This window comes from Erpetoichthys calabaricus, chromosome 11 (genome assembly GCF_900747795.2).
Source record: "Erpetoichthys calabaricus chromosome 11, fErpCal1.3, whole genome shotgun sequence".
Taxonomy (NCBI): domain Eukaryota; kingdom Metazoa; phylum Chordata; class Cladistia; order Polypteriformes; family Polypteridae; genus Erpetoichthys; species Erpetoichthys calabaricus.
The window spans coordinates 129567071-129592310 of record NC_041404.2 but is presented as its reverse complement, the minus strand read 5'-3'; positions in this window follow the sequence as shown (position 1 = coordinate 129592310).

The following is a 25240-nucleotide window of genomic DNA, read 5'->3' as shown; positions in this document are numbered from 1 at the left end:
CTTGGGCCACATGGCCAGAAGCAGTTGGTCCAGCTATACTGGGTCTTGACCTTACTGGGTATTACTTACACACCTAACCTGCAGGGAAGACTTGGGGGTTGGTGACAGATTTGGCACTCCAGCTACCACAAAAAACCTCACACTGCTTCATTCCATGTGAACTAGTGCGGTGTTGAGGTGTCACCCATTGCATGGCTACACTTGGGTCCTAATCTGGGATCCTGAGGTGGTTTGTCATGTTGTGGGTGCGGCAACGTGCTGTATCAGCGCGTGCTCCTAACAACCTCCTCCTCCTCCTCCTTGTGTTCTTCTGTCCTTCCTGGGTGTGATCATTGCTCACCTGGAAAAAAAAGAGTGCATGCTTGCAGGCATCAGCTACAACCTGTCTTTTGATAATTCTTGGTGCTTCCAATCCAGAAGTCACAAGAATGAAACCATTTCAGTCTGCTTGGCCAGCAGATGTCATATACAAAGTATAGGCATTTGTTGTCTATGCATCAGTCTGTGTGTGAAAGATGTGATCAGTTACAGAATCTATCTATCTATCTATCTATCTATCTATCTATCTATCTATCTATCTATCTATCTATCTATCTATCTATCTATCTATCTATCTATCTATCTATCTATCTATCTATCTATCTATCTATCTATCTATTTCAGCTGAAAGCAGCTTTTCAAATGTCTGTGGTATATATTTGTACACTAACCATGACATTTTGTATCTTCTTATACGTCTCTGAAAAGAAATACAGGTACCAAACATAATATGTACACTACCTATCATCTGTTCATCTTCAATGTACACAGATAAATGCAGTACAGTGAATAAAAGAGGTAACAATTTAAAAACATACTTTGTACTTATGTGTATCAATGTATACAAAACTTGCTTCACAATTAATATCTATTAAATGAATGCTCAAGCAGGTGATATTCTTTTTTATTTTGATTACCAATGAAGCAGTGTACAATGCTTAAATGTTGCCAAAGTCCACTGGAGGCAGCACGTCTGTTTAAAAAGCATTAACCACAATCATTCCTAATATCTTGGAAATGTGGCAGCAAATAATTTTAATTCAGGAAAGAAGAAGGGGAACATCTTTATTTAAGGCATGCTTGTAATTTTTCTCATAAATGCATAATAGTTTACCTATCTGAAGCTTAACAGCACATGTCCAGGTATGGTTAGTTAAACAGTCAGTCATTGTCCAGCCCACTACATCCTAACACACGGTCACGGGGGTCGCTTTTCATTTTTTCAGTTAACTTTTAATATTGCAATGATGGGAATAGTTGCCTTTATAACAGTACTATAAAAAATAACTTAGTATTTTTGATAATTTTTATACAACACTTAAACAGACATACTGTATTTCATGTATTCAAGGTTAATATGAAATACCTAATCTGAGTGTTTTTCTTAAAAGTTTTCTTTTCTATCCCATCCAAAAATTTGTTGTTTTGTTCATGTCTTTCATTTTTTCCCCCTTTTATCTTTATTTTTGGTGTTTGGGTAACTTTCTACTAAGCTCTCTTTGCATCTGTGCAGCACCTGTGAGCTGCAGTCTTCTAGCTCCCAAACATCAACTGTCACCCATGGCCGGAATGAAACTCATCCAAAACCTTCTCTCACAATGAGGAGCAGCCCGGGTCAGCCAGGTTCATGAGAATATTCTCTCACAGCCCTTCTCACCTGCTAGGAAAATATTCCCACCCGTTAAAGCCTTTGACATCCTCACATGGCTTTAGATGGCTGCAGCCTGATTTCTGCTTCTTTGAACTCCCCCCAACCCTGAGACGAAGACATGACCGGTGGAAATCAACCTGAAACTCTATCTGGGGGGACCACAGGGTGATAGGCAATCTGGAGATCAAGTTTTTAAAATATGTTTCAACTGAGATCTCATTGTCAGCTTCAAGGAGCATAAAATACAGATGGCAGTGGCGACGGAGTAGTTTAAACTGAGCGGTTCATTACAGTTGAATCCACACACTTCTTATTAGACGCTTTGATATATTAGGAAGTATGAAGAGGTGACTCTAACTTCAGGATGTATAGAGCTATCTGGAGAAACATCTAAGGATCTATCTAGATGTTTTTAGTGTCTCACATCAGTTTATAATTTAACACGGAAGGAGTTGGCAGATGAGTAACTAAAAATTATATTTTAAGAATGGTAATCATAATATGCAAAAGGTAAGCATTAAAAATTAACAGTGTTTAAAAGATTTTTTATGTTATCAATTCTTTGCAAAATGGCAGGAGAAAAGCAAGCCCTACAATCCTGCTTCTCCATTAACAAATAAGGGCCACAAGGTGGCCACTTCAGTAATAATCAATGGCTACAACAAAAAATAATTTGGTAATTAATATGTAAAAGACATAAAGCAGGCAGTCCATTTAATAGCCATGACAAAGCCGGGGACACAATTATAGAAATCCAGTAATTATTAACAACCACAATGGTTTCACTCTAGTAATAATAAAAGAATACAATGAAATCAATTAAGTTATATCTAATGACTACAATGGGGAACTCCCATAACAATAAAATATCCAATAATATCCAATGGCCACATTGCAAATAATCCATTTAAATGCCACAAGTAGCCACTTCTGTAATAATGAACGGCCACATCAAAAGTAATCCAGCAATGCCTTAATGGCAAAATGCAGACAGTCCAATTAAGGAGAGCCACATAGCAATTTTAGTAAGAAGATAATAAAACCAATTCAGTAAAATCTAAGGGCCACAACATTCCCACTAAAGTGATCATAGGCCACTGTGCCTTTTTTACAGTGAATCATTAAAACCCACTGGCCACAAACGTTGCAGTTCAGTAATAACTAAGGGCTACAACTAAAGTTGTCCAATAATATCTAAGAGCCATAAAGAAGGTAATCCATTTAACGGACACAACCAAGCCACTTTGGAGATTATCAATGGCCGTATTAAAAAGCAATCCACCAATACCTACTGTAATTGTCACAACACAGACAGTTCCTTTAAAGGCCCCAACACTGGCATCTAGTAATAAGCAAGAGTTGCAGTGATCGCAATCCAGTAAAAATAAAAGCCTGTTTATAGATAGTGCAGGTGCGTCGCGAATATTGTAACCACTGTTAATGCCACACGGGCTGGACGGGCATCCCGGCCAGAAGAAGGGATGGTTCCTTACCCAGATGGGATGCTCCTAGCAAGCAGACAGGCATCCCGGACAGGGAGGAGAAGGGGATCAGACCCGGAAGTGAGAGCCAGAAAAGATGGACAGACAGCCCACCGGAAAGAGATGTTGTCACTGGGGGTTTCTTATTCCCCCAGCACGCTAGATGGTAGCAGTCCTGGATATCTGTGCCCAGTGGGAAGCCAGGAGGGCATGCCGGTAAATGTAGTGCTGGGCTCACTGGGTGCCACGAGAGGATGCTGCAGGGAGACAAGCTCCCAGCTATAATGAACTTCTGTGTGACCCAGAAGTGGATCTATTGGGTAATCGCCCTGGCACCGGAAATACTCCCGGGTCTGTAATAAAAGGGACCGCACTCCCTTATCCAGGCGAGTCGGTGCTGGGAGGAAGAAAGGCAACACTTAACTAGAGGAGGGCAGTGCGGTGGTAAGAATTGGAAGGAGAGAGAGAGAGAGAGAGAAACCTGTGTTTTGTGATAGTTTGTGGTACTGGAGAAGGAAAGAGTTTAAATAAACCATCCTTCATTTGCACCCGAGACTCTTGGTGTGTTCGTGTTGGGGGTTTGGGCTGTGGATGCCCTAGAATCCATCACACCATGTAGTCCTTTGCTCGTCTGTGCATGTCAGCTTTGCATGCGGTAGACAAGAAAATATGGGCTCATTCAAGGAACATTTGTGTGAAGTGATTTATTGCTACCCACACCTAAACAATCCAACATTAAAACACATGTAGAGAGGGCCAAATGTGCACACATTCATAGCAAGAAATCATCAAGGCTTTGGGAAAAGATGAAAGTTTGTGCATACAGACATTGAAATATCTACAAGATTAATTTGTAAAAGCAAAGAAAAAAATTGTATTGGATTCTGCAACAGTACAGTGTCGAGTACTGCGTGCCTGTACAATAAACAGACCAGGGTACGCATCCTCTGTGCACTACGCATCTGTAGCTGTCTGCACCCAAGTATAAATGGGCCTTAATGTGCTCCAATAATATTCAAGGAACACAACAAAATAGAATCTAGTAACATCTATGGGCCACAGCATTGCCATTCGAACAATCAAGGGTGTCTCTAGTGATAACTACTAGTCACAAAGGTGCCAAGTAAGGTTTCTGAGCAATCAATCATAACAGCAAATGCAGCAGCAGACAAAACAGAGTATATATTGCATAAAATACTAGCACACGCATATTGTATATACTCAGTCCAATTATAAGTAGGGGCCACAATGTATCATCTTCAGTAATAAGGGGTCTCAGTGTACCTCCTTGGTAATACCCATAGGTCACAACAGTGGCAGTTCAGTAATGTCTGTTGGTCATGACATAACTGCTCCAGTGGTGGCACTTCTGTAGTAACCACAGATAACAACAGAGCTGTATGAGTAAGTACTAAGGTGCCATGTCAATAATTACAAAGATTTACATTGTTGGGTCTGTGGCCCTCGATGCAGGAAGCCCAATTAAAGAACATAGCACAGCCACTTCCGCTATAAATAAAGGACCACAATCTAGTAATTACTATTGACCTCAATGGTTTCATTCAAGTAACAATAAAGAAAGAAAATGAAGCCAATGAAGTAACACCTAAGGGACACTGTTGTAATCAAGGATCTCCCTGGGCACTACTTAAGTAGCCACAGGTCACAGCTCTGCCATTCAGTATGCTGTCCTGCCTTCAGACTTGCCCATGGCCACACCTGTGTTCACACCTTCAACATGTTGTTTGTCTTTGACTTATATTCCCACTTGCATTTGCTTGGCAACTGCAATTATCTGAGGCCATATTCACTGCTTGATGATGGATCTAACAAAGCTTCGTGACATTCCTAACTGCTTTATATTTTGGAGGTTCATAGGTCAGACTCTAGTCTCAGATTTGGGGGCTTAGAAATGGGAAGCACAGTGGCAGAGTGGCTAAGTGTTGGAAGTTGGATGGTGGATGTGAACAACTGTTTTGTGATTGGATAGCAAAGAATGGAAGCTGTCCTCTCAGAGGGTGATCGAGGCAGGCATGATGCGCTACTTTACAGATGTCTTTATCTCCAATCATTTCCCCCCCACTGCACAGCTTTTGTCATTTTTATCCATTCTTGTTTCGGCACTAAACATATTTAACTTTTAAGCAGTCTCTGTGACAATTTTGGTTCTCAAGAGGCGTAGCACAGTCTCGCTTCATTATAATAACTGTAAAAAAGAAGCTCTTGTCTTCCATGCAATGAAATGTTTCAACACTTATAGTACTTAGGGAATGCCCAGCATGGTGTCCATTGCAATTAAGATGTAAGGATTCAAATTTTGTCCCTTTTGGACATGCAGTTATTCATTCTGGTTGCTTTGCAGCTTTGCATACTTTAATTGCTATGGGCCCAGCTCTTAAGAACCGTAGCTCTTATTATAATTCTACCTTTTCATTTTATTATGCTAAGTTACCAAAATGATTATCAGAATTATCCATTAGCAAAACGTCGAAATGCTTCAAACCCTGCTAGAAACTTATGAGCATCTTTACACAAGTCCAACGTGTCAGCTTCTGTTGTAATGTTGAAAAGTTGAAGAGATACTCCATCTACCACCAGAAGATCTTTAGAGGTGAGCCCATATCTAGCTGGAACTTTTTAACTTCTTGCACAATCTCTAGTTCCATCCATGCCAGTGAAGAGTTCCCCTTTCCCAGTCTGAGCTGTCTACATCAGGCCTACTCATGCCTGCCAATTTCAGTGGCATTGCACCTGACCCCTTTTCCTTTATATTGAATGGTGAATACACATGTCAGCCCTGCTCAGCTTCTCCAGACATAGCACAAAAAGTCCACATTGGTCCTACAGCCCCCAAATACAGACCAGCAAACTCCCTGGGATATACAAGCCCCTCCAACAATTTAAGGTCACGTTCTGGAAAGATAATTGTGTAATGTAAAGTTTGACTAGAGGAAAGTAAAATGTGGCACAATTGCACTTTTGAGGATATTGTTACTAATTTAAAAATAGAGTGTATTATGATAATTTCACAATGTCACAAATTTGCCCTGCCCACAATCTTAAGCAGCAAATGACTTGATGAGAAAAATACACAAAAACCAGGAGTTTAAAAAATGTAACATGGGAGTTGTCTCCAAGGATTAAACTAATCAGGCCTATAAGTTGGCCCTACAGTGTTACACAGCTGCTGGGGTTGCTGACCTGCAAACCATAGTGTTGCCAGTTCAATCCACACCACTGGGACAAAATATTAATGTAGTAAACACGGGATCAGCTAATCCTTTTCCCCACACATCATGTTTTCGGTAAATTAGTTTATCTTATACTGTTGTGTTCTTCATTGTACTAAGTGGCAAGTAAATATACCGCATATTATTATACTGACTAGGGGGCTTCACCCCCTGCTCGCTTCGCTCGCCAACCCCTGGTGTTGGGTAATCCGAAATACATTGATGTATATATGAGATATATTGGAGTGTAAAGGTGTAGATGACGAACAAAGGAAGTAAAGAACCCATAGCATGGCAAATTAGAAAGATTTATTGGAATATTTCTTTATACACAACATTTGTAGTAAAGATGGTGTGTTGTCCTTGAATGAGTTCTCCTTGGTATGGAGTATCTACAACTTTAACTTTAATGTCAGATGAACGCCGAACTCTTGAGAAGGCTACATAAAGTTGTCCATGTCCAAGTACAGGCTCAGAGAGGTATATGCCAACTCTGTCCATGGTTTGTCCTTGGGATTTGTTGATTGTCATGGCAAATGCAGGTTTAATGGGAAATTGGCGTCGTTTAAGTGTAAAAGGTAATTCCAGGTCAGAACTTGTAAGGTCAACTGTAGGAATCAAAACAGTATTGTTAGAATGTGATCCTGTAAGTACTTTTGTAGACTTAGCTAATGGGTGACTGTTTATGACTTCAGCGACGTTTCTCATTGTCAGCTCTGTGCATTGCTTGTTTTCGGGAAGGGTCATTCGTTGACAGATTGCGACATCTGGATCTAACATGTAGATTTGTGCATAGTTGCGTTCGTGATATGGTTCAGGGTGCACTGTTCCAATCCGATGTAATACTTGTCCATGTACGCGAAAGCAGTATGGGCCATTGCCAGCTGGTGGCCTGATATTTACCCCGGTAGATGCAAAAGCAAATGAACTATTGTAGGATTCAATGCAGTCCATAAAGTTTTTACTTTCGGGTACATTGTTAGTTAGAAGCTTCCGTAGATATTCAGGAAAGTCATCTAAAGGAGGCAGTCTAACCTGACCCTTTTGACAACAACGTGTAAACTCATTAGTTGTACTGTCAGTTGTTTCTTCAGGGAAGTTAAGTGAATGACAATGACAGCAAATGATATTCATTAATCCTAATGAATGTTCATTAATAGTGGACTCATTACAGAATGCGTTGTCAGCTAATTGGCGGAATTGTTTAGCGGCTGTTTGTCGTTCCTTTCTTTGCCGTTTATGTATTGCCTCTGCTGTTTGAGAGTCGCGTTATAGGCACCTGCGTTCATTAATTGTATTCAGGCGGGCTCGTTTCTGTATGTCTGTCAGTTGAGATGTTTCGTTTTGGAGCCGTGACTCCTTTGGTTGCGTTGTTTGAGAAGCGCGTAGTAGGCGCCTGCGTTCATTGTTTTTATCCAGGCGGGCTCATCTTTGTAGCCCCGTTAGTCGAGCTCTTTCTTTTTGGAGCTGTGCCTGCTTTGCTTGCGGCATTTCAGACGCACGTTGTAGGCGCCTGCATTCATTGATTTTATCCAGGCGGGCTCGTTTGTGTATCTCCGTCAGTTGTGGTGTTTCGTTTTGAACTTGTGCCTGCTTTGCTTCCGCAGTTTCAGATGCGCGTTGTAGGCGTCTATGTTCATTGTATTTGTCCATGCGGGCTCGTTTTTGTAGCTCCGTTAGTCGAGCTGTTTGGTTTTGGAGCCGAGACAGTTTTGCTTCCGCGGTTTCAGATGCGCGTTGTAGGCGCCCACGTTTAATGATTTTATCCATGCGGGCTCGTTTTTGTAGCTCCGTTAGTTGAGTTGGATCATTTTGGAGCCATGACCGTGACTCCATTAGTTATCCGTTGTCTACCGTTAGTAATATGGATAATTGCACTTACTGTTAATACGGAGCGTTTTCTGTGGTTGTACTGTTAATAATGCATCACTGTAATGTGATTCACATATGCTATATGGTTTGGATGTGTGAGGATGCCGAACATTTAATACGGAGAGTTCGTTTATTCTTATTACCCGGACCATGCTGTGTAGTGTGGACGTTTAGTTCAGAAGCGCGTTGTAGGTGCCTGCGCCTTTCATACTTTCTGGCGCCTTCCGTACTATCTTTGTGGACCTTTGCGGACTCCGTAGTGTCTTCCGTTTGACTCTGGGGTGCAGTGTGAAATCCTCTTTTCTGTGTGGCGTTAGTTGAGCTATTTCGTTTTTGAGGCGTGACTCCTTCGTTAGTTGAGCTCTTTCGTTTTTGAGCCGTGACTCCTTCGTTCGCGTTGGATCAGACTTCACTTGTGGTTTATGAGACGCGCGCTGTAGGCGCCTACGCACTATGTCTCCTGCGTCCATCGCCGTGTACCTGGGTCCGTGCCTTCCGGTTTACCATTCTCGGTTAGTAATATGGATGTTATTGTGTTATCTGATAATGTTACTCCTTTTTTTGGTTTATCATTGGTGTCTGCTTTAACATTGTTCACTTGCATTAGAGGGGCAGCTGAGGACTGCCATAGTTTGGTGTAGGATAAACTTTCGAACATCATCCATCTCCCTACTGGGTGGTCAAGTGTGACCATTGTGGCTGTTATATTATATTGTTATAACTATTGTCACAAACACGACTCAGAGTCATGGAAAGGTTTGGGGTAGCCACCTGTATAATTGACTCCCTGGCTGCAAAGTCGAACAAGTAAATACAGCACTGCTGTGCACAAAACCGAGTCCAAAACAGAACTGAGGGAATAGGGAAAAGGTGGAGGCTTTTAAAGGGGAAGACAGGAAGTGAGATCATAGGGGTTTGGCTCATGAAGGTCTTCAGCCATAGGTTCGAGCCCGGACGTGACATCACAGGGGCCGGAGCCGGCAAGGTCTCCTTTCATAGGCTCGGTCCCGGAAATGACATCAAGAGGGCCAGGTGGAATCTCCCGTGAATGGTCTACAGGAAAGGGAGAAAAAGAGTCAGTGCACTCTGCCACATCCCGGTATGACTCGGAATTGCCCTTACACAAGCCCTTTAGCTGCCTCCCATGCGCATGTGTGTGACACTATATATATAATAAATAAGACTTTATGACCAGCACCCTCTGAACCCAACCTCATAAATCTAATTTCCACCTACCCTCCCTGCCTTATTTGCTGTATATTACCTTGGATTCCGGTAAGTTTAATCATGTTCCTCACATGATGATTCCTGGTAGGAACCAAAAGCTTAGGAATAAAAAAACTTTTAAGATACATGATTCATTTCTCCCTTTGTGGATTTCCAGCTACACATATGCAAACCATATCACAGACCTATATATATATATATATATATATATATTGTCATGCATGCACTCCAGAGGATCACCTTCTGGTGGTACCACCCCGGGATGAGAGGGGGTACTGTCACTAACAGGCTTGTCTCCTTTTTCCCTCACAGCCATCAGAAACTGCCCCTTGAGGGCAATGAAACCAAAGAAGTCTCCCCTCCTTCAGGTCCATCCAATATAAAAGGGATTTGCTCCCAGAAGGTGGCTTCTCATTTGGATCTGACCTTGGTGGCATCTCAGTGAAAGCCACGTGACCAATTTAAAAGAAAACTGGCCTGTCAGTTTAGTGCCCTCAAGCATGAGTTTTTTTTTGTTTGTTTGAATTAAACAGGGTTTTGCCTCATCCTTGATTCCATAAGTATTCACACCATTCTAGTCATTATTTAGTAGATGCACCTTTGGCAACCATGACAGCTGCCTTGAGTCTGTGTGTACAGGTCTGTATCAGCTTTGCACATCTGGACACTGACATTTTTCCACCATCTTCTTTGCACAAGTGGCCAAGCTCTATAAGTTTGCATGGGGATCATAAGTGAACAGCCATTCTCAAGCCCAGTCACAAATTCTAAATGTGATCTTTACTGTGACTTGGCCACTCCAGAACAATTAAGGTGGTTTATTTTTAAGCCACTTTTGTGGTCTGACTTTATGTCTGGGGTCATTATCTTCCTGGAAAACAAATCTTCTCAATTTGCAGGTTTCTTGCAGACTACATCGGGTTTTCCTCCATGATTTCCTTGCATGTTACTTCATGATGGTAATGATGCATTTTTGATGATCTACAGTGTTTATCTTATGCCAAACACAAAGTTTAGTCTGATGGCCAAAAAGGTTAATTTTGGACTCATCACACTATAGAATTTTCTTTCAGCTCACTTCAGAGTCTCTCATGTGTCTTACTGGCAAACTTTAGTCAAGATATCAATTTTTCTGTTTGCCACTTTCCATTAAACAATTGTTATATACACATAATCTCCAATCCACTGGATTTTGCAACTCCTTCAGAGTTTTCTTAAGTCTCTTGGTGGCCTCCCTCACTAGTTGTATTCTTGCATGATCACTCATTTTTTGTGGATGGCCTGCTCTGGGCAGATTTACAGCTGTGCCATACTTTTTCCAAATCTTAATAATTGATGTAACTGGACTCCAATGGGTATTTAGTAACTTTGTATATTTTCTTGTCCCCATCACGACTTGAGCTTTTCAAAAACATTCTAACTGATTTGGTTGCATTGTTTTTTTGTCTTCATTGTGTAGATTAGACCACAATACTGAGTCAGCACAGGCTGAACTTTCCAGATAAGGTAAATTTAGACTTCAATCAATTGATACCCCTGACAGGTGATCTCAGTTGAACTAATCTGAGTTTTAACACCAACTGGCTTCCCCAGTGGCGATTTCTAGGAGTCATATTAAATTAGGGGAATTAACTCAAGTAATTAAGTGCTTTGTGTTTTTTATGTGCAATTCATTTAGACCACTTTGCAGAGATCTGTTTCACTTTGACTTTAAGACTACATTTCTGTTTATCAGTGTTGAAAAAGCCAAATTTAATCCATTGTGATTCGATGTTCTATAACAATTCATTATTAAAAACAGAGACACCTCCATAATAGAAGGACTGGGGAAGTGGACAGGGTACTACCTCCCCCAGAACACTAGATGGCTGCCCCCATGGGTTGCAGCAGTGCCTCAGATTCCCACAGAGCTACATGGGAGTTGGAGTTTAGCACAACTCTATTGGAAAGAAAGAAAGAAAGAAAGAAAGAAAGAAAGAAAGAAAGAAAGAAAGAAAGAAAGAAAGAGTGTTGTGTATATTGCTGTGCTTTATTATTGTACTGTGCTGACCAGGTGAGAAACGAAGGAAGTTTTTCCAAGTAAAATAAAAGCCACGTGTGCTGCCGGACTTTTGCCTGGTGTTTGTCAGTGTCAGGTTTGGGGAGCTGGTGCACCCCCTGCAGGCCACTATATATATAAAATAAATAAACAAGAAAGTTTGTCTATTCTGATGTTCGTCACAACGGAATCGCCAAGTGAGAGTAAATATCCAAAAGTTAGTTTCAGTGATTCATTAGCAAATTAAAAAGTGTGAACATGATTCGAAAAATTAAGAACAACCCTAAAACAATAAATTCTAATTTAAGCTGGAAAAAAATTATATATCAAGGTTGTGAGAAATGTGGCAACACTGTCACGTCATCCACATGTGATCGAGGCTACTTTTCTAACTGGAATTGGAAACGGAGAGGACATTTTCATTCTATGTATACCTATGATTTTCGATGAACTCCCTTTCAGATTCAAACAACTTAAATTTCCAGTACACCTTGCAGTTGTGATGTCCATAAATAAAGCGCAAGGACAATCACTTAAAGTTACTGGAGTTTACCTCAAAGAATGGTGCTCGTCATATGGCTGGCTACACGCCGCCTGTTGCAGAGTAGGATTAGGAAATAATTTATATGTTCTTGCTCCTAATGGTGAAACAAAAAACATTGTGTATTATAAGGCTCTCTTAATCCGTTACTCATTAATAATGACAGTTTGGCTTTTGAAGAATATTCGATCAATAATAAATGAATATAATATATAACATATATAATAAATAGAAACTGTTTCACTTTATTCCAATTTGAGTGGCAGCCGTGCATCCCCCCTAGTGTATATATATATATATATATACTGTATATATATATATATATATATATATATATATATATATATATATATATATACTGTATATGTATATATATATATACTGTATATACTGTATATATATATATATATATATATATATATATGTGTATTTATCCATTGTTCTTCAGAGTCACTTGGGGCTGGAATCAACCCTGATACTCATTCACAGGACACATTCACTCAGACAACCACATTCACTCACACTCTGCAATTTAAAGTTAAACAAACTCTCATGTCTCTGTGACTGACTAGGTCTACATATTTCTGCCAAGCACTGTATCCTTATGTCCCTGTCTGGGAAGTCAGGCCTACGCTTCATTGTGCACTAATCATACAGACACCAGCTACTTACAAAGATGCTATCGTTTAGGACTGCAATAAGAACTACTGCGGATCAGCTGGTATACAGTAATGCTGTTCTGGTATTACTGAGAGATTAAAATAGGAAAGGGACAGTGAGATTCTCAGTCGAGACATGTGCCTGGGTCTGGAGTACCAGGAAGAAAGTCAGTGAAACAATTGCCAAAGTCAGTATTGCAAAATACAGAAATTGAAGTCAAAGGGAGCAGAGGAAGAAGTCCTAGCACAGAAGTCTTCACTGAAATAAATTTTATCTTCTGCTAACTCAAACAAAACAAGCTTAAGAATAAAGTAAATCCAAAGCTTTGACTTTGAGTCTTTAGGGCCAACAGCCTTTAAACCAAATGTCCTGTGATATGCAACAGACGACATTACTACTGACAACATGAGTGTGTCTGAACTAAATAAAAACAGTTAAAATAGCAAAAACAACAATAACAAGAATACCACAAAATAGTGAGGTGATGATATCCCTGTTATGTAAGGCCAAAAAGCATTTCCAAAAATGCCCACTAGACAGGCAAATTATGTCAAAAGCCCCAGCTAGACACAAAAGGGCCTTGTAGAATCTTTAAAATAAAAGATTTATTCTTCACAAAAAATATTCTCCAATAACAATGAAGCTCAAAGGAATTAGGATTTTCCAAAAACAATAAGACAGTCCTATACAACTAATTGTCCCAATACAAAATCCCAAGAATAATCGAAATTACAATTACAATTATACAAAGCAAATTTTAAAAATCTAGTCACCTCAAAGCACATTGAATTCACAAAAAGCCCAAGAAAACACCACTCCTAAGTGAATTTGAAATGAACCAGCAGAAACTGTAAGAGATCTTCTAGATTTACAGAGCAGAGGAAAGTTCCGGGGGGTGACTGGTATGTGGGCCTGTATTTTGGGGGACCACTCACAAAACACACGGAGCTTAACAAAAGCTTTGATATAGATACATAAAATGTGAAAAATATTGCAAATCATAATAAAAAAAAACAGTAACACATGCAAATAAATAAAAAATGTATATCAAAGACACATAACAAACATTTGAACCCTAGCCAGGTAAGAAATCTTGGATGAGATATGACAATCACCATCAGAACGATAAAAATAAATATCAATTTGAAAAACTCGAAAACTCAGGCTAACAACACTATCACCCCCTAGTGGATCACTAATGTGGCCCGAGGACCACACTGTCTTCTTCACCAAGACTCATCACTCCTTTTCTCCATATGATTTGAAACCAATAATCTGGGCTCATTACACACCTCTTGGGTATCCACTTCATACAATTACTTAAAGTATAACTATGCAGTAGGAATGTGTCAAAGATGAAATATTGGCCTGATTCTAAAGACACTTAAGTCACATGGGTAATTCCTGAAGAAGCATTTAAAATTCAAAAATTTTCCAGACAGCTTTCTTCTCAAAGTGTTTTTATTTTCTAAAATTGTACAGAATGTGTTGGACTTGGAAGCAGATCGCTAAAAGTGATTTCGCACAGAGGTAATAAACATCCCAAAGGTGCTTATAATTAATTCAGAGCTTTTATGCTGGAGTTTTGTAACACCTCTAGTTCATGAGGCCAGCTTGCATGGTTTGGAGCTACAACAGAGGTAAAGTTCCGGATCAGTACTTCTTATCCTTTCACTCTGGTATAATCGTGTAAGTGTAGCAGCACCTTAAATCTTCTGGCCAGCTGTGATTTAAAGTCATTTTCATTTGTCAGTTGCTGAAGGCCGAGTCAAATGAATATGAAAGATCTAAGATCAGGCCCCAGTGGACACATCTCCATATTTCAATGCTTCTATCACCGCTGATAACACTTGGCATTCTCTCAAAGAAGATTGGGATTGGAAATTTACCAACCCTGCCGTCTTTGTAGAGCAAAGGCCATGCCCTCACCTGACACACAAAGAAGCATTTCTTGGGGGGGGGGTGGCTGGGGGGGGGGGTTGTATTGTGAATGAGCGGATTATTTCTTCCCACTTCTTGGCTGCTATTCTAGGCTATTTCTTTGCCAACTTTTCATCCTCAGTTTAAAATCTTGATCAGACATAATCAACAAGGTTATTTTTTCTTTCCATTTTTAACTTGGAGCTTGAATCCTTAGAGCAGAGATAATGGATTTAAATGAAACATAGAGCTTTGATTGTGTACCATTTATAATTCAATTGCAGTTTAGGGAAACCAGTCTAAAAATAGGATTAAAGCATTCACTTCATTGCTGTGATAAAAGATAACAAGCAATGTTAACATACTGAAGTTCTTTTTAATATCTTTCTATTGTAATTGGTTGCCTGGCTAGTAAGGTGTTGATAAGGATACAGCTGGCACAGTGCATGGGTAAGACCAGTCGGTGGAAGGACAGAGAGAGGGAGAAACACAGGTTGGAAGTCACAGAGTACCTCTCTATGCTGGTGTAAAGAAGCAGGGTCCACAAGGGGGCAGTATCAATTCCTGTTGAAGGCAGTGCACAAGAGCGAAATACCTTAAGAAAGTAGAATGAGAGAGTGGCCCTGGAGAGATGGCAGAAACCAAATGCAAGTTATCCAGTCAGGTGAATAAAAGTAATAAAGATAATTTAACAAGCAGGCCACATAGTAAGTATGGCCCTTTGAAAGTTACTTACAGCTCTATGCTGGACATCCTCATGAGGCTACCAGGTGTTACCTTGAGAATGCCACCTTGGGGATATATAAGGATCCTTTGACTCTGGGTGTAAAGCCTGTTAGATGTTAAACACAACTCTCTTAGGAATTTAACATTGGACTTAGTCAGGATCGAGCTGTAGGATGAAGGAAGAAGACCAAAACATTTGAGAAGGACATGTGAAGGTAAGGGCAGACTGTTTGTGAGCAGGAGAACAAGAGGAATTCATCCTATCAGTAGGCAAGGCAATAGGAGTCTAAGCAAAAAGCCAGTACTGCGCCCTGTATGATAATTAATCTCACCAGAGACAACAATAAGAGTTGGGGAGTTGTCCCTGTATAATATCCAGCGATCTTCAAAGCAAACAGTTGAAAAATGGTGATCAAAAGCATAAGAGTTGATGATACATAACAGTGAAAGGTCGTATTTATACAAAATGGCAAGCAGAAGGAAGTATTGGTGGAAATGACGTCATAACTGTGGGACTGGAAGTGACGTCATTAAAAGAAGACCAGAAGTGATGTCATCAGGTTGCAAATGGAAGTGATGCCACCGGATGTGACGTTTGAGGAAGAGCTGTCATCGGATGGGACCGGAAGTGGTGTCATCAGAGCGCACCTGGAAGTGACATCGTCTGCGTGAGTCAGAAGCGGAAATGATGTATCGGAAGAGGAGCCATTTTGAGAATCCAGAATACTCAGTGAGTGTGTTGGTTTATTGTTTTTCTTCTTGAATTCTAACAAAAAAAGGAGAGAGGCGTTAATACCCGATACAACCCCCTTGTCTTGTGAACTTTCACTCACCTCTGGGCTTGCTGGCTGCCTCCTAAGCACACGTGTGTGACAACCCATATTTATCAAGGGTCTCAGAGTAGAAAAACAATGTCCCTAACCAGCTCAAAAATCTCAGAGTGCTCTTAGGAGTAGAAGTAAAAGCATTTTGTCAATTTAGGACACTACTCTTAACTTCACTGCAATTTAGGAAACTTGTAAGCTGTCCTAATTCTCTACATTCTGCCAGAAGATGGCATTCAGGCAGAGATCAGCACACACATAATGCAGGAAAGGCAGAATGTTTTGAGAATGCTGGACAACAATGACCTCATAAAAAGATATTGATTTCACAAAGATGTAATAATATTAGGAACAAATCTTGATTATCTATGCGAAGAAGCTATGCACAGTCAGTCAAACAAAAACTGCTGGGAACGTTGCATTTTTTGGAAACTTATAAAAATGCAGCTTTACAATAGAAATGATTTAGGTGTGCCACAACCAACCATTTCTTGAAAATTACAACAAACTGCTCAAACCCCACAATGTGTGAGGTAATACACAGATTTATATATTTCCTCACCAGTCAACATTAGGTAATGCTAAAGTAGGCTGCATTCTTCCAGGAGCTGTTGGAGTGACTGATGTCACACACATGAAGATCTTTGTCCTAGTGTGGATGAGCACGCATATGGGAATCGTAAGCAAAATCACAGTATCAACACGCAGTTGGTAATGAATGCAAGCTCTGTTGTACTAGCCAGCGTACTACCTTGAAGTTAGGCAGGGTGATTGACAGCAAAATGCCATATACTGTAGGTACTCTAAGTTTTGCATTCCATGAACCTTCGCATTACACTTTCCAAGCTCTGGAACGTTTAAGAAGGCAGGTGGAGACTCCCTGGGTATTGACAAAATAGAGCCTCCCAAAAGATAAGAAGGGGATCATGGAAAGAGTCAGACCCATCATGTGTTTCTGGAAGATAATCAGGAACACTGTAAGAGTGAAAGCTACTTTGGAAACAGCACAAGAATAGAAGTTGCTAGCTTAAGTAAGGGTTACTTTATGAGGCATTTCCCATGGCCATGACAGTGGGAAGGTGATTGTTTGGAAGTATGGCTGTGAATGATTTTTTGTTAAATAATTGTACCCATTATCTGGCTTCACTCTCATTCAGAGTGTGTCTATCTCAGAAATCGTTAGAGTATTATTCTAGATGTTGTTGCAAAGTGTCCTGGTTCAACGTAATAGTTAGAGTAGTGGCATAAATATTTTATTTGAATGTTTGAATATTATTATTAAATACAAGCACTAATCTTCTTCATTTATCATTCTTTGTTGATTTGAATTTTGCATACAATTCCTCTATTTTCTGTTAATAAATGTAATATTTTGTAACCGGAATTCTCTTTTGTAGCTTTACTAAGGTAATCTATCTATCTATCTATCTATCTATCTATCTATCTATCTATCTATCTATCTATCTATCTATCTATCTATCTATCTATCTATCTATCTATCTATCTATCTATCTATCTATCTATCTATCTATCTATCTATCTATCTATTTCAAGTAAGATTGAATACCATAATGTGTAATTCATTGTTCAAACTGTTATATTTGTAGCTTTTAATTAATTTCAAAAGCTGCTGCAAGAATCATTACAAGAACTAGAAAGTATGACAATATAACTCCATTTGTTAAGTCTTTACACTGGCTTCCAGTTAAGATCAGAGCTGATTTCAAAATCCTCCTTCTCCCAAATAAGACTTTAAATGCCCAAAGTCCAACTTACATATCTGAACCTATTATTACTTACAAATTGTAGCATATATCAAGATCTCAAGATGCTGGTCTACTAAGATTGCATGGATTAGCACAGTAAGAGCAGGAGTTTGAGTATTTAGTTATTGGGCCCTAAAGCTGTGGAACGATCTGCCTGCTTATATAAGAGATGCACCTTTGGTCTCAGATATTAAATCCAAGTTTAAGACTCACTACTTATTAGAACTATTGACTAGCTATGCATATTGCACCTCTGTTTGTTAGTATTTATACGCAAGTATAACTGTTTCAATAATTATGAACCATTGGCAACTCTCCTTCTTCTTGGTGTCTTACTGTGGCACTTGGTGTGACTGCTCTACTTCCAAATTTGTTTTGCTGCTCGTGAGAAAGATATCTGAAGTACTGGGAGCCTTGGAATCAAAGGATGGAAATATTATGTCATCAGATGAGATGGGTCAGCACAGACTAACACTGTAGAATGCCCAATGAAAATACTGGTCACTGGAAATTTTGTTTTGCATTTTTCTGTTGTCAACTGACCATAGTACAACCATATTATTCTTCAACAGATTTTGTTAAGTTCCATTTATGTTAATAGATAGTTAGATAGATGTGAAGCAGAAAGTGTTTTCTTTGTCTTGATAAATCCCAGTGTTGTTGTAAACTCTACATTGTGCTTAAATGTTTCTATTGCAGCAGAAAGCTGTTAAAGAAAGCATGAATGTTCAAACTGTTTGGAGAGTATTTTGCCAGCAGTTGAGTAAGTATAGGCAAGGTTGGTGGGGAAACTGCTTGATTTTTGTTTCACAGGTTGCCTGCCTACTTGACATCAGAATGAAAAGGTTGCATGATTTTCACTATTGACCTTTTATATAGTTCATAGGCTTGACAAACCTCATTGAAGGTGATGTTTTAATTGAATTTAATTTAATTTCTTTACATAAGGATCCATCATATTCTAGTTACACCACTATGTACCATATGAAATACTTGAGATTTAAATAAAGGTGCATTGTTCTTCCTTTTGACCTTCACTTTTTAAAGATCCCATTAAATAAAAATTTGAATAAAAAAAAAATATATTTAAAAGAATAATATGAAAAAAATTAATTAAAACATTACATTCCTAAAGCTAGGTGAAATACACAAACAACTTAAACTTTCAAAGAATAACAAAGCACAGATGTCATAACAGGAAAACTGCAGCAGAGGAAGGACTTTCCCTGAATCTCTTTAGTGCCTTTTAATACCAGAGATGCCTTGTTATTTTTCTTTATTTCTGTTCTTCTGGATATCGTTTGGCTTGTGAGTTGCCGCTTCCTCTCTAAATTTGTGATGTATGAGTTGTCACTTGCCCACTCTTATCCAGTAAACACAAATTTCTCAGACACAAAAGGTGACATTAATTCAGGCAATTTAAAGCGGCGGCTAACACGATCTCAAGGTAACAGAATCCAGACAATAGGAAAGGGATGGCAGCTCTCTTTTCTGATTTCATTTAAAAACAGAATTAGATGAGAATCTTGATCTCATAGGATATTAAGCAGTATCTCTCAAAGACTGGCAGTTATAATTCCCTGTGATTGGTTGTGATAGCAGTCAGCCATTTTCCAGCCTCTTCTGTGACTTCAGATTGTTTCAAATGATTTTTGTGGCACAACATCTAAAATATGACTAAGCCTGGATTATACAAAGGGTTACACTTTTTCTTGGATAATACAAATGGTTTAAATAAAATTTATGGATATCTTTTTTAAAAGGTAAAAAAAAACTGAAAGGACACCCTTCATTTCAAGCTCAATCTTAGCTGCTGTTTCAGCACGAGACGTGTGGTTTCTTGGCTGAACTGTGCCAGCAAATTGTGAATTTCACAAAGCTGGAAAATATCTCTCTTGTTAAATAGCAATTGGATGAAGCAACTTTTCTGTGTGCATTGCAGTTTGAAATTCAGGACAATGGGAGTCGCTTAATACATTTCCCATTTTCATGCTGCAAGGCAGAAACTCATAAGGCAGAGTTACTTTGCTGGGTTGATAGATAGATAGATAGATAGATAGATAGATAGATAGATAGATAGATAGATAGATAGATAGATAGATAGATAGATAGATAGATAGATAGATAGATAGATAGATAGATAGATAGATAGATAGATAGATAGATAGACCACCACCATGCTCAATTATTCAGCTTGTCATCTCCAATCTTCTATTTGCTTCCTGGAACGTCTGTACCATACTGGAATATTTTTTATCCTAAATTTTACGTGAGGAAAAAATGAAAGTGCATGCAGGTATATTTTGTGGGCCTTTTTTGTTTCACAAACACAAAAGACAAAATACTTTTGCGCAAACAATTCTTGTCTTTAATTTTCACAATATTAAATGCAAGTCAGTGCTTAAATGGCCATGGTAAATGAGTAAATTCTATTTGTCAAGAAGGGAAACCATTTCATAGCCACACAGTCATTTAATTATTCTGCTCTATAGATCATATACCTGGATATAAAATATTCTGTTGCTCTGTGAAATTATATACAAAATACTGTTGCAGTTTTTGTGAAAGATGAAAAAAATAGGAATTCAAGACAACGAATATAGTTGCTAGAAGGAATGCATGTTGGCAATGGCATGTGGGTGAGAAGGCAAAGTGACAGGTAAGGTAATGTCCTAATACAGTATGGGGCCATGTAGGTGGATTAAGAGAAATGTGTGCTTAATAACTTGGAAAGTGAATGTTAAAGAGGTATGTCTGAATGTATGAAGAAAAGGTTGGCAAACAGAAAGCTTGACAAGCATCTTGATAGGTATGGGGGCATAAAAGTAAGGGGAAACACTGGCAGTGCAGTATAATAAATCATGTAGGCTAGCTAATCAGAGGAATAATGTTTCTCAATATGTTTTTTATCACTTTTCTTATTTACACAAATCACAAAGAGTATCAAACTCCAGACATCTGTCATTCATAAATTAGCTAGATACAAAGTAGGACAAAAATCATTCCATGTTTACGTGCTGAATGACCGAAGATCACCATTAACACCATGTCCAGGCATCAGACCTCACTGGGACTGTCATAATCATGGCACAAACCTAAAAATGAAAAATATTCAAGAAAATACAGCATGTAAACTTCACTCTGTACCTAGAAGCTGTAAAACTACTGACCTATCAAAGTTAGTTGCCATCACCAACCAGTCCAGTTTGACGTGACATTAGTAGAGGAGCATAGTCGAGCTTGTGAAATATTTAGCTGAAGAAATTCTTGGGAAAGAGGACCACAATATGCTCAAATGTGGGTGCCCATCTTGAGTAATGCAGGTATCACACATTGTTGCACAACACATCTATCTGGAAGAACTGATTTGTGATGAAAGTAGAGAAGAGGCATAAGAACTGTTAATGTCTTCCTAAATGTCCAAAATATATAAGCCTATCCTCTGCAAATACTCAAACTATGATCAGCTAATGGGATGAAAGAACAATGCAATGCATGCTTTAGCACATTCTGCAACAAATCACACTGCATCAAGTACTTTCTGGTTGCACATCTATTTTACTAAAGAAAAATCCAGGGGGTGCAAGAACTCATTGAACCAATGCAATTGCTGTTAAAATCCACTTGCCTCATCACATAAGCTACAATAGCTGGTCCAAATGGTGATCATGACCTGATTGCAACACAAACCCATGGCTACTGTATACAGCTGGTGACCACTGCTCCCCAGTTCTTTGGGGAAATTGTATTAAATGGCTTTTTGCAGAAGATACATCTTCCTTTTTCCACATCACTTTGTACAGAAGATTTTCACAGCTGCATCAAACATGTTGAACTGTAGTTAAATGAAAATTCCCAAAAGAATAGCAAAATTAACAAAAATGTGATTCAAATTGTTTTCTTAGGCCTTCATTAATATAATAGAAGGCCTGGAAGGTGTGTTACTGTCAGAATGACACATTAAGATTTACAGAATGGAAAATATGAGAGATAAGCCTCATTATAACAATGCAACCACTCTAGCATACATTTGAAGTTTACCATCTATTCCCATAATTATTCTTATAGCTAATGTCTATTTTTATAGCCTAGATTTTGAGAGCTATTCATTAAGAGATTTTTCCAGCTTGAATGTTTTACATTTAATGAATGACTTAAATATCAATTTGAAACCTCCATGCAGAAATTACGTTACATAACTTCATAGTCTACACATAATTTTTGATTACTGCTGTTGTCTGGGCAATATCTTTAAGGATCAGATTAAAAATATGTCAAAAATCAAGTAACAGAATCCTCTTCATACAATAAAGTGTCAGCAAGTATTAGTACTTTAGAACACTTTTGATGGCCATTCAGCCCAACAAAGCTTGCCAATCCTATATGCTTAACTCCTGCAAAATAATATCAAGTTGAGTTTTGTAGGTCCTTGGAGTCCTGCTTTCCACATCACTACTTGGTAACATATCACACGTGTCTATGATTCTGTGTGTGTAGAAAAATGCCCTTAACATGTACCCCAACTGTGTCTCCCTGTTCTTGTTGAATACATTTTAAAGTAACAACCTGGATACACTATACTGATTCCTTCCAGACTTCTAAATACTTCAATCTTATCTCTTCTTAATCTCAATTTGCTTTAATTGAAAAGGTTCAACTCCTTCAATCTTTCCTCTTAACTCCTGGAATCAGCTTAGTCATGCTTCTCCAGACTCACTCTAGTGCTACTAGTCTTTATTGTAGCATGGAGACAAAAACTGTACATAGTATTCCAGATGAGGCCTCACCAGTGTATAATAAAGCTTGAGCATAACCTCCTTTGACTTTGTGGCGGACAGCTGCTGCTGAAATCGGCCGAAATGCCCAAAGAGAAGAAAGAGAGGTGAAGGCTCCTATTCAGGGACATTGCCTCCCCCAAGACGCCAGATGGAGAGTTACCTGCAGCACAGTGGTGCCCCGGATTCCCGCCGGGCATCATGGACTTTATAGTTCGGCTTTACAGCCCTGCTGGGTACCGTGGGTGCTGCCAGGGGACTCTGCTGGGAGACTCAAGGGTTTATACTTTTCATATAGCCCGGAAATACTCCCAACCCATGGGGACAGAAGGACATGAAGAAAAATGTAATTCTCCATCTGACCCGGAAGTGTTGACAAATCACGTGAACAGAAGAGGAGAAGCACTTCCGGGTCAAGAACTATATAAAGGACTATGGGAAACCCAGCAAGCGAGCTGGAGCTGGGAGATATGGAGGAGAATTGCATTGTTGAGTTTGGTTTGTGTTTATTGTGGTGGTTGTGGTGCTTTGGGGCACAATACAAAGAAGAAGAAAAGAAAAGAAATATCTTCTTAGTGATTTTATCACGTGTCCTGCATACTGTCTGTTGGGGTAAAGGTGGGCAACAGTGATACCTAACTTTGTGACAACTTTTACTCTACACATCGTGATATATAACCTAACATTCTGTTCTTAATGTCTTCTGAACACTGCCTAACTGGAAGTTGATAGCGGGAAGTCCACTATGACTCCTGAATCCTTCTTCGAAGCACTACTTTCAAATTTCAGACTTCCAACTGTGTATTTTAATCTAATATATCTACTTCCTATGTGTAGTATTTTACATTTACTTATGTACATTAAATTTTATCTGCTACAAATCTGTCAAAGCCTGTATATGCTATCTAAATCTCTCTACAATTGGTCAACACATTCTACATTATCTGGCACTCCATCTAGCTTGGTATCAGCTGCAAACCTAAACAGCCTGTTGTTAAGACTCCTATACAGATAATTTATATACATATTACATATAGCAGTGGACCCTGCACTGACCACTGAGGGACATCACCCAATTCTAATATGATTTCTCCTTCCCCACTTGAATATGATATATGTGTTAATACTAAGTATTAGGCTCAAAGGGTAAGATTATGTCATCCAGGGTGTAATGAGGGCATAGATATCTCCCAGCATTAAGACCAACGGAGGGTGCAATAGTAAAGGAATAAGACCTTAGGAATTCCCAAAACAGAAAAGAATGATAAAGTTTGGCACTGGTGGGCTTTATTATAATCCCAGAATCAAAGCTGTAATGCCTCTAGGTGGAAGATATCCCTAATGTAGTAAAATGAGCTTTGGGATCTGTTACCCATTTCTACTTTTCCTGTAGATTTATGGGTTGTTTTTATGTACCCTTCCATGTATTTTTATACAGTGATGTTGTTTTGCCTGGCCACGGTCAAGTTGTTTATGCCAATGATGTCCTTTGCTAGTCATATGATTGCACATCACCATTCTGCATGACTTCATTATGTACTATTTAGGATGGTGGCACAGCAAGTACTTAATATAATTATCATGTTCTCTCAGAAATCAAAAACAAAACAAATGTCTTTTATTGTTTAGTTAGAGGAAAGCAAAAGTAGGTTGTGCAAGGACCCTTTTTTCTCACTCTTTTTTCATTTCAATTTTTTATTCTGTATATTGGACTTGATGATCAGTACTTTGGACTTCTCTCTTGCATCTTACTCTTTTGCTGTCCTTGGGTTTAATATGCTTTCAACCTTGTGGCTAGGTTTTATGATCTGGTTTAATTTAAAATTTTCCTCAGTTCTTCTTTACTTTTATATATGTTTTTCTTTCCATCTAACTGTGTTACAGTATATCAAATAATTCAATTCTGACAATTATTTTTCCCTTCTTTTTTAGAAGGCTAAATTATTTGGTATTGTTATTATCATGTCTTACCATGGCCCCAGTGTTTTCTTTATGGGCACCACTATATTCTTTTTAGGTTATTACTGCATAGTTATGAATGAATGACCAGAGAAGTATGACACATGACATTACCATCACTTTGTCCAAAACTGCAGATTCAAACTAAACATCTAGTGTGTATTCCTTAGTGATTTAGTGTTTGTGGCTCTCTATGTTTTGCTGTAGAATTTTTGAGTATGATTTAGCTTTGTGTTTTCACTTTAGATGTTTTGATGTATAGAATTCCCAGTAATGATCTTTGGCCCATTTTCTTGACAACATTACATCTCCTGGTGTTTTGTTCTCATTGTCATTCTAGTATAGGCAGAATGCTAGAACCCTTAACTGTTTCATTAAATGCCACTTTGGTTCATGGGTTTGGATAATTACTTTGTGTTTTCCTGTATAAGGCTATTTCCTGTCCATTTGACTCCTGTCTCGATCACACCACCTCCTTCAATATCCCTGAGATCATAACACCTATATTAATACTATGTGTTCCCTGGGTTT